The sequence below is a fragment of the Ambystoma mexicanum genome, chromosome 13, assembly GCF_040938575.1.
Source record: "Ambystoma mexicanum isolate Mex_15411 chromosome 13, UKY_AmexF1_1, whole genome shotgun sequence".
NCBI classification, from domain to species: domain Eukaryota; kingdom Metazoa; phylum Chordata; class Amphibia; order Caudata; family Ambystomatidae; genus Ambystoma; species Ambystoma mexicanum.
The window spans coordinates 214,922,757-214,940,197 of record NC_090938.1 but is presented as its reverse complement, the minus strand read 5'-3'; the positions used below and the strand labels follow the sequence as shown (position 1 = coordinate 214,940,197).

Genomic DNA, 17,441 nt, shown 5'->3' with positions numbered 1-17,441 from the left:
ATGAGAGAATTAAATAAATGTATAATCCCGGAGAGGCACCCATTACCAAATATTCAGGAATTGATAAAGACACTGGGTGCAGCAAGAATATTTTCCACCCTGGATCTTACTGCTGCTTACTATCAGGTGAAATTACATGAGGGATCCAAGCACCCAACAGCTTTTATAACTCCTGAAGGTCTTTATCAGTATTTTTCCAGGATGATGTTTTAATTTATGCTAAAGATGATGAAGAACATAATAAAAGACTGAGTAAAGTTATGACAAAATTACATCAAGCTGGAATGGTACTTAGCAAAGAAAAGTCTAAAATCAATAGAAGAGAAATCGAGTATTTAGGACATGTCGTTTCGGGAGAAGGAATTACACCGAAAAAGGAATTGGCAGACTCAATTAGACTCATGATTACACCAGCAAATAAAGAACAACTCAGGACCTTCTTAGGCATGGCTGAGTACTACGCCAAATTCATTAAAAACTTTTCAGATTACCCCGTTAATTTAAGGGCTCTATTGAAAGTGAGCAAGAAATTTACATGGGATGAAGAGTGCGAAAATTAATTTCAGTTCATCAAAGATGCACTTGCTGAGGCTCCGGCACTTCAGAGTTATGTGAGAGGAAGAAAGTCAATTATCACAACGGATGCTAGCGATGTAGGATTAGGAACATTGCTGACTCAATATCATGAAGGGAGAGAGTTTGTGATAGCATTCACTTCAAAGCTGCTCAAAGGTGCGGAGAAGAATTATGCGACTATAGAGAAAGAGGCATTGGCCATATAGTGGCCAACTGAGAAATTTAGGCGTTTTGTGTGGGGTGTAAGGTTTGAAATCCACACTGACCACAAACCACTGGTGGAAGTATTTAGCACAAAGGGTTTGGATAAGATCTCCAGCAGAATTGGAAGATGGGTGTATTTTAGTATCATCTACATTCCTGGTTCAAAGAATCATACAGCAGACTGTCACGTTTAACTAATTGCCGTGATGTGGATGAAGGTTTAGAAGAACAAGAATTGATTTGTGAGTTGTCGGATCAAACATTATCTAGACAGGAATGGGATGAGGAAGTGAGTAAAGATGCAGTGTTGAAAGAGGTGATGAAAAATGTGGAGGAAGCGAAATGGAATAAAATCAAAATGATAGAAGCTGGAGTTGGTGCATTCTGGAAAGTCAGAGATGAACTGTACATACAAAGTGGGTGTTTGATGAGAGGAGACAAGTTAATACCTCCAGATGGCGTCAGAGAAAAAATAATTCAACCTGGCCATGAAGGTCATTAAGGCATTGTGAAAATGAAACGAAGAATAAGAAATACCTACTGGTGGCCTGGGTGTGACCGGCAAGTGGAAGAAAAGATCAGAAGCTGTAGCCTTTGTTCAAAGAGGGCCAAAGTATGTATGGGAGCGAGCAATCCAATGGTGTTAAGAGACATACCAGAGGCACCTTGGAGAACATTGCAATTGATGTGTTGGGTCCGATTTGGAGTGAGGGTTGTTCCACTTTCTGTTTAGTAGTTATTGATATGTTGACAAGGTGGGTGGAAGTTGCTTTCATGTCTCAAGTCACCACGCAGAAGATCACTGAATATCTGGAAGAGTTGTGTGAGCGTGAAGGGTACCCGGAAGAAGTGCCGACAGATAATGGTTCGCAGTTCAAGTCTAAGACAATGGAGAGGTATCTAAGTGAGAGATCTATAGTTCACAAAGTATGTGCGATATATCACGCACAATCTAATGGCATTGTTGAAAGATACAATCACATAATCAAAGATGCCATTAAATGGGCCTGGACCAATGGGAAAGAATGGAAAACTGTGGTGAGAGAAACTGTATTGGCCCATAGATTCACACCACACAGCACCACGGGAGTCTCACCGTTTGAATTAAGTAGAGGGAGAAAGGCAAATACTAAATTATTCCCGGGGTGGATGAGTGCGGTGGCTGGCAAAGTAGTAGATCTGGATGGTTTGGAGATGAGCAGCAAATGTCCAATAAGAGACAACATGATAACAGACGTTTCAGAAAAGGGAAAGAACCGTATGTGGGCTGCTTTGTTCGAGTTAAGGTTCCTGTTCCTTTAAGAGAGAATGGCTGTCATTGGTCCAGACCTGTGAAAGTGGTAGAAGTGTTTAGTCATGCAGTGAAAACCAATGATGGGAGAGTGTGGAACAATGCGAGAGTAATGGTGTTAGGAGAGGATCATGCTGAAAGTGGTGAATGCAATGTGACAAGAAATGTATTGAGTGGAAGCAGTGGTAGTGGTGATGGTCTGAGAGGACAAAGTAATGATGATGACAGACCCAGGGTTAGTTTCAGTCATAGTTCTGTGAGATCATATTCCTTGGCAGACAGAGCAGATATGCATTCGGAGACATCCAGAAAAAAGTCAAGAGTTGGCAGGAACTACAGACGGCAGGGACGTTTGATGGACTATGGCCCTCATTACGACCTTGGCGGAGAACCATGGTGCTATTAGCACCATGGTCCATGGCGCTAAGTTGCCAACTCCGCCATGGTGGTTGGCGGACTTACCGCCCCATTCCGACCTTGGCGGGGCGGTAAGTCCCCAATCCCCATTTACCCTTCCCCATTCCCATTTTTGCCCCATAGGGCATAATGGGAGTGGGGAAGGCGTTAATTACGCCACCGTAAATTACGGTGGCGTAATTAACAACGAGGTCCCTTAGCGCCATGGATTTTAACACCTGCTAAAAGCAGGTGTTAAATCCGCCATGGCGCTAAGGGAACTCGTACTCAGGCGGTAAGGGTCGGCGAAGTTTACGCCGGCGTAAACCCCTTACCGCCTGGGTCGTAATATGTGAATTCATAATATGAGCAATATCTTCATTAAAGAAAGGGGATGTGTAGTGTCTCGTGTGTCATGGGGTGGCATGTGCCACGAGACACAGGGTGGAACGAGAGGGAGCTTGTGAAGAAGAACTGAGCGGACTGATAGTTGGAGAGAGAAGAAAGGAAGAGAGAAGCACTGATGACATTCATGTCCCCTTTATCTGTACTATCCATTAATATATATAAAAGTATAATTACAATTAAATCTAATCTAAAGTATTGATAAACCCTTTACTCACGTTACCCTGTCTCTGCCCCTGCTTCAAGCACCCAGAGACTCAGAGTTATTTTTTTTTAATTAAAGTGTGTCACAGTTACATTTTAACTTTTCACACCATAAAATCAATAATTAAACCTTTAATTCTGTTATACATACATATACAATTAAAAACGTTTAAGCCAATTAAAACAATTATGCCAAAACTAATCAGGGCAGTCACAATACAATACATAAGGTCATAAATGACTTTTCATATACATTACAGGCATGCCACTCATTCCCTAGATTAAACAGATAAGAACAATTAACAGGATACCTTTGGCTGGGAGTTTATGTTTTCATAAGCTTGCAAAAGCAAGCATCGATGAGAGACTAGCGCATTCCAGGCAATGGTCCCAGAATGCATCCTCCTGTATACTCTCACAACTGTCAACACATCTGGTAAGGTATCTCGCGTATAGATGTACAACCGCCTGACATTGAGTCATAATATGCCTATTAGTCTCTATGCAGGCTTTGCTTTAGCATAACCGACACAGGCGCTTAGAGTCAGGGATGTCCTGCCAGGTGCCTGTGACAGCAAGGGTCAGTAATGTGACCAACCGCAACAGCATAATAATTCTGCGGTGAATGGGCGAAGGGTGGAGTTTGAGATATCCAGGGGTAGTAAGGTACCATAGCATTATAGACCAGCCTCCAAGCCATAAATCAACATTGGCACCACACATTGGTTATAAGCCAACCACATCCCCTCCAGGCTGTAGCCAGCTGTGTTAGTTGCAAAGGTTTTGATTACCCCCAAACAATGCAATGACAACATTTTCATCCGTTTAGTGGCAATCGATTCTTTGCAATCACCTTTATCCGATACCACTTAACCCAAATAGGTGTAAGCGGATACTTGCCTAATTTTCCCAAATGAAGTGGGAGTAAAAGGTTTGCAAACTTTATTCCTACCAATTTTATTACATTTTGTTTTTTCAAAGTTTATTCTAAGGTTGTTTTCCTGCGCTTAGTGTGACTATTCATGGGATCTTGTCACTTCTCCCCATAGGTGAGCCCTTCCCTATGAGGCTAGGGAGTTGAGGCACTACCCACTAGTGGTAAAAGGTGGGAGGACCTCATAGGGAGAGACTCCCCTCATGGGGATAATGATTTGCGTCCCGTGGGGACCTCTCTAAACCCTTGTTCCCAGAGATTATGGCCCTGTTGACTCCTTCTCCCTCCCAACCTGAAACTACCACTGTGTGTTATTGTGAAGTCTTTACTATGGCATCTGCAAGACCAGATAAAACTGAGATGAAGAAGTACAAAAGAAACATACAGAATAATAGTAGAAAGGAGTACCCAAGAACTGTGACCAGGTGGCGACTAGGAGTCATGAAGATAACTTCAAAGGCTTTGACAACAAACATTGACACTATGTTGGTGTAGGACCAGCAATATAAAGTAAAACCAGAGGAAGGACTAGGGGTTTTCGGGAGCAGGAAGAGTAGCGAAGGAAGCTGGCGTCTGTCCTGCAGGGCCCGGAAATTCAAACCTGCGTTGCTCGAAGCATTCCTCTTAGAAAGGAATTACGCAAGCCGGTGGGAAACCGACCTGCTGCCGAAGCAGAAAGAATCCAGCAGTGGCGTGGCCTCTCCGAGGTGCATCATGTGGTTCATAAAACAGGCAGAGACTACTGTAGAAACAGCTCCGCAGAGCTGCACAGTCCAGAGAGGAGGAAAGCAGGAAGACATGCTGAGTGCAGCGACCTGTGAACGCAGGAAGAACTGGTAGCACTCCCCAGTGAAGATACAGATAACAGGAGTCGCAGGAAAGTCGGGTCGGGTCCAGAGAGCCCACAGAGTCAAGTATTCCTCTGGAGTGATCTCCCTTGCTACAGTATTGACACCCAAAGAACCAAGAGCCAAGTATTCCCCGGGAGTAATCTCCCTCATCACAGTAGTGAGTCCTAAAGAACTAAAAGTTAAGTATTCCTCAAGAGTGATCTCCCTCATCACAGCAGTGATACACAAAGCTTCAAGAGTCAAGTGTTCCTCAGGAGAGATATCTCTCGTCAGAGTAATGACACCCAAAGAACCAAGAGTCAAGTATTCCTCTGGAGTGATCTGCATCATCACAGTAGTGATACCTAAAGAACCAAGAGTCAAGAATTTCTTGAGAGTGATCTTCCTTGTCAGAGTAGTGATACACAGAGATTCAAGAGTCAAGTGCTGCTCAGGAGTGATCTCCCTCGTCACAGTCGTGATACTCAGAAAACCAAGAGCCAAGTATTGGTGTAATCTCCCTGGTCACAGTGATGACACGAGAAACCATAAATCTCACAAGTGCCTTGGGAGTGTACGTCCTTGTCACAGTGGGAAACCCAACATGTGTACAAGATACAAAAGGACCAAGAACTGTCAGGGAGTCATCTCCCCAGTAGTCAAGATATTCAAGATATAAAAAGTCCTGACAAAACTCCAGCAATAAGAAGTAGAGCTGATAAAGTCTTAACTCTTTCGCTCACAAACCCTTGTGAGGAATTAAAGAGAATTCTAAGACTTGTCAAAAGCACTATCAGGGAACAGTCTCCAGAGCTCTTCCAGATACACCAAGAGAAGCGAGTCATTTCCCTGGTCTGGGCATTTTTGATAAATCAGACCCTAATGCAAGAGACTGTTGTTAAGTCAACCTAAGACTTGATTGTTTCAAAAGGAGAAGGGTGCCATTCTCCTTGGGGCTTGGATTAGAACTGTGGGGTCCTGGTTTGGGCTGGCCCTCATGCTAACTAGAATATATGTGTGGTGAGAGGAACTGTTAAGCACCAGAGCTTCATTGTGTTTAATTTAAAAAGAATTACAATATCCCCCATATGTGTTCTTGCAGGTGCGAGTCTGCACGACAGAGATAGAACATTTGCTCTAACTAGAAACTAGAAGTGAGAGGATCACGACACAAGATTTTGCAACCAAACCCCCCCCCCACACGCTGCTGATGAGTGACGATATCAGTGGTAAGGCATGGAAGCGGGAGCAAAGAAAGTATGATCCATACCAAATGTTGAGTTATGGTGGACATATATAATTATATATCCTTGTTTATAGGTATTGCACCGAGGAAGCTTAGGGGGTCCTTTTCTCTAAGTGGAGTGCACGCTAGAAGTGAGTGAGTACACTCTTTTTTTACTGCAATTTGCTGCCGAGCCTTGTAGGAATTGACTAGAGACTGGGAGGAAAATGTTAGTATTGTGATCTCCCTTTGCCTTTCTTTTGATAGGCTCTGCCGAGAAGTGATTGTGTCGCGTGAGCATTGAGGGTTAGGTTTGAACCTCCTCCAAAAATCTAATTGGAGGTGAGTACAATTTGTGTAACAACGGATTAGTTATATGCACAAGTGTCTGTGCCTTGATTTAAAAGAAATGAGGATGGCAAGACCATGGGTGGTAATTAGGTTTTACATTTTTATTTTTTAGATGATGTTTCCGAACTCCATACATATAGAAGTGAGGCACAGTTACTCATCAGACAATAACATCTGTTGTAGAACAGACTGACACACCATCACACTCAGGAGGTGCAGACACATTTTCATGAATTTGGGTTGTATGGTCATTCATATTATATGACCGATTTACAATGTATTGAGTGTATGAGTGAGTATGTCTGATTGAGTAGAGTGAGTGGAGTGTGAATTGCTATGTATATATGTATAATGTGTTTTTCCTTTGGTGTTGTACCACTTAATAATTGTGATCTATGAAAATAAACTGATAAATATTTTTTTGTAAAAGAGATCTCGGTCAATTTTTTGCATAAACCTGGTGTACTCTCCTGCCAAAAATAATTTGCATGTCAGGACTTCTACTGCGTTTCACAGTTCTTTGGTTATATCACAATAGCATATACCGTGAGGTGTTTGATATGTCTGTCCATGGTAATATTGCTCAAACATATTTGCTCAAACATCTCCCCCACACTGGCATCTCATGCATCTGTACTTGATTGGGATTTGCCTTTGTTCTTTGCCTTGTCTGCATTCAAACATTCTTCTTATGGGTGATGAATTTGTACTTTGCCTTGACTGCATTCAAACAAACTTTGGGAATTTTCTGCATCAGCAATTTCATACCAAACACTTGTTATGATATGATATGATGAGTCATTTATAAGGCACCTGTACACAGGTGTTTCTAGGTGCTTGCCGGGATGCCAAAGGGTCCATAGCTGCTTTGGGTAGACTCACTGGTTCCTTCTAGCGTCTCCGATTCTGCTCGCAACTCTGTGGTGTGGTTCCTTCACCCGCTTGCCACTGTTGAGTTTGTGAACTTTCTTCCAGCGTCTTGCGCGGCTGCACGGTCACACGCCAGCATTTCTTTTCTGCCCGGAATGAAGAACGCTGCCTGTTCGAGTGGCCCAATATCCAGGAGCTCAGGCCCAGTTTCCAACATCTCCATGGCCCTTCTTGCTCGCATGCTGCCTTTCTCCTTCTGTCCCTGTGGACTTCTCTCTTCCACCGCACCTGTTTGTGTGCCTCGCATTCGGGAGCCTCAGCACGGGGATCAATGTCTTCTTCTGCACTGCTCGATCCAATAGTGCGGTTGCCATCTTTAAATGTCCAGCGCACAGATGACTTAGAATAACAACTAGTCTGAGTGTTGTACTTCCTGTCACTTTGCACAAACTCTCCCATTCTCCTCCTCGTCTCAGCACCTGAGTGGTTATGGGAGTTGGAGTCCATGGATGTCATTGGCCTTTTAATTCTTAGAATGTTTTTCTTAGAGATTTCATATAAAGAAAACAAAAGGTGTTATGTGAGAGTTGTGGGTGTTTGGGTCAAAGGTGGGGATCTAAACAGAATAGGCCATTAAGAACTCCGGTATTAGAGGGTCTTCCACATGGGGAAAGGGGAAATCTGCGTCTTCTTCAATGAAGTCAAAACATCTCCCCGGTAGTTTTCTCCTTCCATGTCATCCTCCCTCATATAGCCACCCCCAGGGTCAGGAACAGGTAACGGTTGCCGTCCTCTGGCCACATCAAAGCAGGTTCCCGTCGGGGAATCCATGAGGACTCCGTTGGATTCATCACACAACACAGTGAGCATTTAGGACCCCCCTCACAATCATGTCTCTCGAATTGTCAAACACCAGCACATTCAAAATATCAGAGGGACAGTATAATATTTTCGGTTTCTTTCCATCGGAGCAGATCGTAGATGTTACATATCAATAACTTGTAGCTCTTCGGGTAGCCGGGTGCAAATCATTTCAGGCAGTAGCATCAATAGCAAAAGATGACAAACTAGCTCCCACACCAACCACTACACCTGCACTGTAAATAGCTCCCAGATTGCTCTCTTAAACTATGTTCTCGCTGTATATTGTTTTTCCTCAGTATTGTATGTACCCACCATTACTTGTATACCTTGTACTTGCACATCCCGATTTGTATTTCTGTATACTACTGTGTAACCTAAGCTTAAAGTTTTCTTGTATCTTCTGCGCCCTGATACCCTTGGGTCTGGCGCGCTTTACAAATAAATAAACAAACAAACAAACCATGAGTCCCCCTTTCCCCGTAGGTTACCAGTTTGCAGTAAGTCTTGTACCCATCAATGAATATCTGAGTTGTCAGCCAACATTCCAGGATGCAAAAAATTTCCACACTGCTAAATAGATCCCAAAAACCCTTAAAGATTGTAAAATGCTTGTACCCACGTGTATTCCACGTAGCCAGGTTTATGTGTCAGTTTCGCAGCGCAGGATTTAATGGCAAACACTGCTGGGCTGTTTCATAGATACCCTTTCTGCTGCAGGCGGCATGTCAGAGAACACTGTTTGACCTACTCTTGTCATGGTGACTCTAATGTCATGTTTCCGAGATGCTTTTATTGCACCCCCTACGTTTAGACACAATATCATAGCCGTTCTAAATTAACTCGGGCAGATGCCCTAGTATCATGTTTACAATTGCGGGAGACACGCAATGGACATATCTTGAATCAGTCCTACGTTCATCTATAAAGCCAATTTATTCCAAGTCCTGTGAACCAAGAACTCTTAAGTGCTGGTACCAATGCGAACAGCCCCAAAACGTGTGAACGATTTAGAGGTTCCTGATTAGTATTGGGGAATAAATGTGTTATGATGAAAGCAGAGTTATTAGTGGGAGGCTGCTCTCTATGAGAGCTGTGATCCTCAATACAATAGCCCAGGTTCTCCACCCGACGCAGAGTAGCATGTGTGGCAGCGGCATGCATGTTAGCAACCTCCGCCTCCACATGTGTGCTAGAATAGTCATCAAGTCCTGGGTCCATACTCATTTCCGGAGCCTGGGGTCCCGTCTCTTCCAGATACCCCACAACTTCTATGACCTCTTGTGCAGGGGAATTGATTACCCAACCTTCTGCCTAGAGCACATTTTCCATGGGAGAATCTTGAGCCAAAGTCAATGATGGTTTCCCATTGTTGGCTTTTACTCTGTTAAGCCTCTTTAGACACTCCCTTCTTGTTATGTATATCTCAGAGTGCTCATAATCTCCCGTATTAGTACCCGGTATCTCCACCTTGGTAGACTCGAGGCCCTGCCCAACCCAGCACCTAAGTCCTCCCTGCAAGTCATTAATACTTGCCGGTGTTTCTACGGCTGCTTGGTCAGCATAACATTTTTGTATATTGTATTGGATATCTGTTTGCAAGATTATTGTCTCAAACATTTTCCCACACAGTTTCAACAGAATTTTTAAGTGAAACTGAACTGCCTCTGCGTTTTCCCCGTCTATCGTTGTATTATTTGCTAGGTCAGTATCTACAACTTCTTCAACCCTCTCCCCCAAATAATCTGGCGTGACGGACAGGACAGAGCTTTCCCGCATTATCATATCTGTCCCTGTCTTAGATGTTATTAAGGCTGGTTCAGGACAAAAAAAACCTTGGTCCGGTGGTACCCCACATTCTCTTTGCATAGAATAACAAAGATTCTGCAGAAGTTGTTGTCAATAGGACAAGATTTAAGGCTATGACGTGGACAGATGTCAGTCAAACCCTGCTGTCTGCCATAGGGTTTTGATTAGAGACTCCCACAGCCGCCTCTGGGAAATATGAAGTAATCTTGTTTCCCGTGCCGGAAAGGACAACCTGCGTGTGTTCGAATTGACCCGTCACATTGTTTGACATAGCACTTTTCATTGCCACACTCGTAGGTTCTGTGGCCCTATTTCATAAATTAAATGCAACTTTCTTTTTAGCTGGCATCACAATGTAATGCCTTGTTTGCTCTCACTGCGCCGTTATTTAATTCAACCACCCGATGCACAGTTCGGTGGCTAAAACAGATTTCACTTCTCTTGCCCACAATCTGGATGTAGTGAGCCTTATACAGTTCACTGTAGCGACTCCAGTAATTCACATGAATAGCAACATTTTATGGACCCTACATGTCAATGTCAACCACAGTGATACTGGGATACAATTGCTAGCCTATGTCACTCAGTGCAGCTGAGTAACTAGTGCACACACTAACCCGCGTTACATGGTTTTGAATGCAGTTGAGGATTTTCCTAAACCATGATATAGATAAACCAATAGGGGCTACCTCCACCCAACCACGGATCACCACTGTAAGGGTGCAGAAGTACGAGTCTGACACAGTGGTGGCATGTTTCTTATAAAATACTTTTATTATACAATAAAAGAAAAGGAAAAACCTATCTTGCTATATTTTTATAAGGGGTTCCCTGCCTCAACCAAGGCACGAAGGACTCTGTCAGGATGTCTCGTTAAATAATAAGTACACCGTCCTGTGTCCAAACTATTTCCATCCTGCACACTAAACTAACTAAGCAAAAACTGTGCTTCTTCTTCATACAGCAGGAGTCTCCTCTCGCTCTGGATATAGGCCTTTGAAGTTCAGTTTGTGATGTTAAACACAATGGGCGATACCTCAAACACAGTTCACAAGTAACTAAGATTTTCCTCAAATGTCTCTTTCACCCAGATCCCAGATCCCTCTGGGTTGTTTCTGGTTCTCCCCAACTTGTTTGACAACTTCTCTCTGCTCACATTGTGGTGTAAAGAGGGTGGTTAGAAAGCAAGCCTCTAAAAGTACTGGCACCACAAGGGATTCCAGTTGTCAACCACCTTATTTTTGTGATCAGAACCTAAAAATTCTGTACCCTAAGCTCATAGGCTGAAGCAATTCTCTCTGAAATTAAAGATTTAATAGTCGGGAAAATAGTGTTGGATGAGGGAGCTAGATGACAAAATAAAGACATGGATAAAGTGGCTTTCATTGATCCCTGTAACACAAAACAAGTGAACATAATGGTCACTAGTGCCCCAGTCCAATGCAATCTGCAGGGCCCTCAAAAGAAAACTATAAGTTTAATCAGCGACACGCTTATTTTCCCAGACCGACCACATCTACTAAGCATATGAGGACCCGTGGGGCGAGGAATCCTGTTACATGATTATTACAGAGCCCTATACCTTTGAATGGGCAGCCTACAATTCTAAGGGGTGCCTCTCAATAATCAGGGAAGACAATGTTAGATGTATTAGATCCACAACCCCCAATACTGCTCTGGATCACATCCAGGTGTTTTTGAGATCTTGGGAATCTAAAAATAATACTCATGTCAACTTCATGATTCCAAATGGGATCAACAACCCTCACTATTTTAACATCAGGATTTGCTGTTAATATCAGTGTCTGGGGACCAAGGAGGAGGGGCCCTGAAACATCTTGAATGGGGAGTGTGTATTGCCCGGCATTATGTGACCTTGAAGGGGTCGACTGACTGCACTCTAGTAAAGGCAGTCCAGCTAATCCACCGGGATATAAGCTCTTGTTGTGCAATATAGCAGGACTGCAAGGGCTGTTGATGACCCCGACTGGAACACCTTTATCAGAGGATACCAGGTAGTGCTCCTGCAGGAAACTTGGGATGTTGAAAAAGTCCAGCTACAGGGATAACAATGGTTTGCAACCCTGGCTGTCAAGGGCCCTAAAGGCAGGCCAAGTGGGGGGTCTCTTGGTTTGGATCGTTTCCAATTTAGGCTGGGAAGTGGGGGAATGTCAGACAATCACTCCTGACCTTCAGTATCTGTCCATACAAACGAATGAGGGAGAAGCTTTTTCTTTGTATAATCTTTACAATAGACCCACTGGAACACAGGGGTTGGTAACGTTGGAAAAATTGCAGGAATTAGTATTTTCCAGGACAAATTAAATCCCCCAATGCAGTATACCATAGTTGCAGGCGATGTTAACCTCCAGTTCAAACCTATCGGGAAACTGGAAGGTTTGTGGGAAGACCAAGACCTGGCGTGGGACATAGCCACCTTGACAGCCGTTCACCCAAATAGAACCCATCGCTTAATTATAGACACTGCCCGCATATTCTAGAGTTTAAGTCTAAGGTGGTTTAATGAACGTTCTAGAGAAGCACTGGGGGTGAACTTTACATTCAACGGTAGTAATGGTGTGTCTAACATAGATTTTATATTGAACACAGGTAAAGATTGGCAAGAGTGGGTAACTTTGAGATTTTGGAGAGGTTTGCAAGTGACCACAACCCTTTGAGCCATAGGCCCTTATTCACTGAGCATTTTCCAATGCGGGTTTGCCATTACAAACTGCTTCTATGAATTAGGGCCTCAGTGTTTTAGGGAATCAGGTACCTGCATTTGGGATCTGGCAGAGCCAAAATCACAAATTATCTCCACTCAGGTCATGGTTGTAAGTGGCTAAAATAATTGAACACGCAACCAAACCTGCCATTTATGGTGCAATTCAGGATCACCTTGGTGTTCTGTGCAGGGAGGGGAGCTCCGCTCCGGAGATTGTACGAGAGTTTGAATCAGAAGGTTTTCCCACTTATTTTGTCTGACACAGGTAAAGTAAAGAAAAGGCAGTTGGTGTGATGGTGCCTGTAGAGAGGCTAAACAGAAAATAGTGGCTTGTGTCAGATTTGTTTAAAAGGTGGATAAAGTTAAAATCAGACTCATTAGGGCTGACTACAAAAACACGTATAGCTATCAAAAAGATAGATTATGCTTTAAATAAGTGGACCAGCCTCTGTCAAGCCCTTGAGGACGGGGACACTGTTTTTTTCTGGAAAATGATTCCTGACTCAAAACTGAATGGGGACCAAACCCTACATTACTGTATCTCAAGTGATTCCTGTCGGTCTCATTTGTCTGAACTATATAATAGTTACGAACAGGAAACATCCAAAGGGAGGGTAATAAAGGTGATGCTAGCACCAGGAATTAGTAATTTATTTTTCACCATACAAGAGGTGGAAAAAGCATTAAGGTCTTAAAAAGGGTAGGAAGGCAGCTGGGCCAGATCTTGTCCCTATTGATTTATATAAGGATGAGGAAGGTGTGTGGGTCCTTGTACTGTGGGAAACACCAGCCTCTTGGCTAAAAGCTGTAATTATCACGATATAGAAAAAAGGCGCTACAGACTCTCCCGCTAACTACCGCCCTATTTCATTATTGGACAGTGCTGGGAAATCTTCAGAAAGTTATTTCGAACCATCTATAAGAGTGGGAAGACTCTAATGATGTTATCAGTGATCTTCAAGCTGGTTTTAGGAGGAACAGGCGGACAGTAGATCAGTGCTTTATGCCCTCCCTGTTGGTCCAAAAATATACTGCTCTTAAGAAAATGAACTGTCAGCTGAAGAAGATGGCTGCTTGAGAGATCTGCTCTGCTCTAGCCCTGAGATCCTGATATTGTCAGATGTAGCTTCTATTGAGATGGCAGACCCATCTTATTCTGAAGATCCAAACAAGGGGGTGGATCTCCTGAACCTCATGAGAGGCGCCCAAACTTCCAAGAGAGTTAAGGAAGACTGGCTGATTGCCTGTAGAGCTGAGAGACAATCTGCAGAAGATTACTTGAAAGAGATTATGGATGGTGTTGTTTTATCCATTGGAAAAAATAAAGCAGACTGTCTTGGAGATGAAGAATGACCAAGCCCTGGTTAAAAAGAGAACAGAATTAATGGAAACTAGGGTCTCTGACTCTAATGATCGCCTTCATGCTCTGGAAGAAAAAGTCTCTCAGCTGACCCTGCGCCTGGATGCTGCACAGAAAAAGATCTCTGAACAAGAAAATTATTCTAGACGCTCAAACCTGAGATTAACTGGCTTTCCTGAAGATGCTGAAAATGGGTGCCCCGTTGAATTTTTATAAAAAACGCCCAAATTACTGAAGCTGCAGCTTGGAGAATTGTTGGAAATTGAGAGGGCACACTGTACCCTGGCTCCTAAACCTGCACCGGGCCAACCCCCAGGGCTTTTCTTGTGAAATTGGTCAGATTTCCCACTGAGGAACTTCTGCTTAAAAAAGAAAGGGAACTGGGTGATCTGAAGTGGAATGACCATAAGATAATGTTTTTAATGACTATAGTAGTGATATTGCAGCTCAGAGAAACCCATTTCTGGACTCAAAGCGACTGGCATGGGAGAGGCATTTTGTTCATTGCATGATTTATCCAGCAATATTCAAGCTCATTGTGGATTGGACACCTTTACTGATCACTGCAAGGCAATGAGCTTTTTAAATACTCCTAATGTGGGGAAAAAAGGAAAACCTCCATTTGCAAGATCGAAAACTGATTCCTGCTTACTGAAGCTTTAATTTATATTCACTCTGAAAATGTATTTTTGTTTAACTTCCTTCTTTTTTTAATGTAAGAATATGTTGCATCATCTGTTTTTAAAGGACTGTTGCCGTTACAGAAATACAGTTGAATATTTTCAGTGACACAAGCCTTTGATGACTGAGCATATGGCCTTTCCTCTAGTGGTTCGCCTCGGTGCTTGTAGCCCAGATGTTTGCGTACAGCCTAAAGGAATTGTGGGCCTTCTTTCAGTGGAGACTTGAGGCTGCCGTTTACGCGCTGGTGTACGGCCGGATGATATTCAACCACGGGGGAGCCATGTGATCTGTGCTGGTAATCCAATCAACAAGCTGTTGAGTGTTTGAATGGAGTGTTGCTCCGACAGGACTCCAAACTGCAGGGCAGCAGTGAAGCAGCCTGTATCGGTGAGTGTTTGAGAGCTGGGTGCATATTAACGAACTTCTCGTAATCCTAAACTATTTATTACATATGCCTAGGCAAATCCTTCACTGTCGCGCGATATCTTTACTTCTACGTATTCAGTCAAGTTCCCGGCTGTGATATTGACACAGAACACGTTATAAGGATGCCACATAATGCTAATGAGACCGTAATGCTGGGAGGAAACAGGAGTGGACTTTAGTCTCTGGGAATGATCCATGGTAGCCGATTTTGTACGGCCACAGGATGCAGGAGGAGCCCTTGATCCTGACATTGCATGTACCGGCTGCTTCAAACCAGGCTCTTATCTCTGGAGAACTAACTATGGGAAACGACAGAGAATATCACACAAAGCCTGACTTGGAATATGCTGGTCCAGATTGAAAAAACTTCTCTGAAACATACGCACACGCATATAGATGGCTATAATTTGGGGCAGGATATGAAAGCAAGATGCTGCATGTGGCTGTGGGTTGAATGGGGTTGGATGAGGGCTACATCTGTGGGGTTGGTACTGATAGCACGCAAACCTTCGGATTAGCAAGAATGAAGTAAACAATGTTGCATGGAACTACACTGTAATGGTGTGTGCTAATGCATTCGTTCTGGACCGTGTGTCTAGGTCCCACCCTCCATATGGCAAGGCCATCATTGTTGGCTAATGGTGACAGGTTACATTTGGTGGCAGACTATTGTGGGATTGCAGAGGCAGGTATATTTGATGGATCTGTGATCGGGTTATCAGGGCCGCAGTTTGGCAACACATGCATTTGGCTCATGCAGTGGCACGGTGGAAGTTGGCATCTCTACTGACGGCTGGAGCCTAACATCTGAAGTCGGCTCGAGTTGCTTGCTGCGCCTTTCATGCTGTCTGTCATGTGTTGTAACCATCCTTGTCTTACATGTTGGATAGTTGGGAGTTTCCAGAAACACTACAGGTGACAAATACTGCTTACATGCAGGTGCTTTGAGGGCAACATTTAAGAAACTGAGGCAGAGAAGGAATAGCTCCCAATCCATGACTCCACGGCTGTGGTGGTGTGTCAATCCATGATCTAATGAATTCTGGGTTTGGGGTAATTCATTGCTTGTAGATTTTTCCACCAGGCGGTATTTACTACTGATGTGTCCTGTGCACAAGGGTGCTCTATTGAGGTGGTTCTGTGGCTTCAGGACTGAGAAACCTAGAGGGAAAGTGTAAGGAAACACGAACTGACTCCTTGAATTTGAAAAATGTGTCCTTGCCTCTTCTATCCCTGGACTGTGTACTGTCCACCACGACCTCCGAACCCACAGCAAAACAAAAGGTCCACTGCTCGCTGGCACTGTACTCACGAACCAGCAATCAGAAATGTTTTGTTACGTAAGTTTCATTAGAAACGTGCGGTGTGCGCTCAAGTATTGGACATCACAAATTGATATAGAGTGCTGTTGATGGGTACTGGATTTCAGGGGGTGTCAATATTGCCAAAGCCTGCACTAAAGGTGGTGATGTGGGACTCTTAGCAGCCAGCCTTTAATCTGGCTTTAGAATCAATCATATGGCATGGTACTGTTCTCGGGGTGAGCGTTTTATTGCTATTAAAGAATCTGCAATGTGTTTGAATTGTTAGATACTCATTAGGTCAGATGACATTTAACCCCCCCTCCCCCGCTTAGTTGACATTGGTAGGAAGTGGCAGAGGTGAGGGAGTGGCAGAGGTGTGGGGGTGAGAGCAAAGACGGGGGAATGAAGGTTGACATGGATAACCTTATGGGATTGTCTATAGAGTTGCTAAACCTGTTCTGTTCACATTTTAAAACTCATTTTAAAACTGTACTAAGCTGATGACATGTAATTTGAACTATTTCAGCAATTTCAAGTTTTACATGATGACTGACTAAATATGGGGCTGAGTGGCTATTTGTTCTCTTTCTGTCGCCCTTTTGCCATATCCTGGTTTCTACTTACTCTGAATTATTTCCTTTGTTGTATTTTTTTTTATAACGTATCCATCTTATTCTTTTCCTTTTCCGGTATTTTCTCTATCCTTTTCTGTGTTTTCCTTTTTTGCTTTTTTTTATTCCTGTAGGGAATTCGCTCTTCACATTTATGTTGAAAGTGTTATAGATTTATTTTTGCTAGTCACTACACTTCATTAGGACTAAAATTTCAATGGGTTAGAGGCCCTAGAAAATGTGTTGAATGCTTAGGTCCAGTATAGTATCTGTTTTCTTTTTTCTTTTTTGAACCATATGGATGAGAATGTAAAGATAGTGAGTTGGCACGTAAAGGGAGTTAATAGTCCGGTAAAGGGAAAAAGGGTTCTTAAT

At 43.3% G+C, this 17,441-nt stretch overlaps 1 protein-coding gene across 3 annotated transcripts in view; it reads left to right on the top strand.

Moving 5' to 3' along the window:
• The first annotated feature begins 14,879 nt into the window (after positions 1-14,879).
• Positions 14,880-17,441, top strand: part of LOC138521104 (uncharacterized) — a 211,430-nt gene continuing 208,868 nt past the window's right edge. For all 3 annotated transcript variants that reach the window (XR_011282937.1, XR_011282938.1, XM_069633673.1), the window contains exon 1: positions 14,880-15,112. The gene's annotated coding sequence lies outside the window, so the exon portion shown is untranslated. The remainder of the gene's footprint in view (positions 15,113-17,441) is intronic.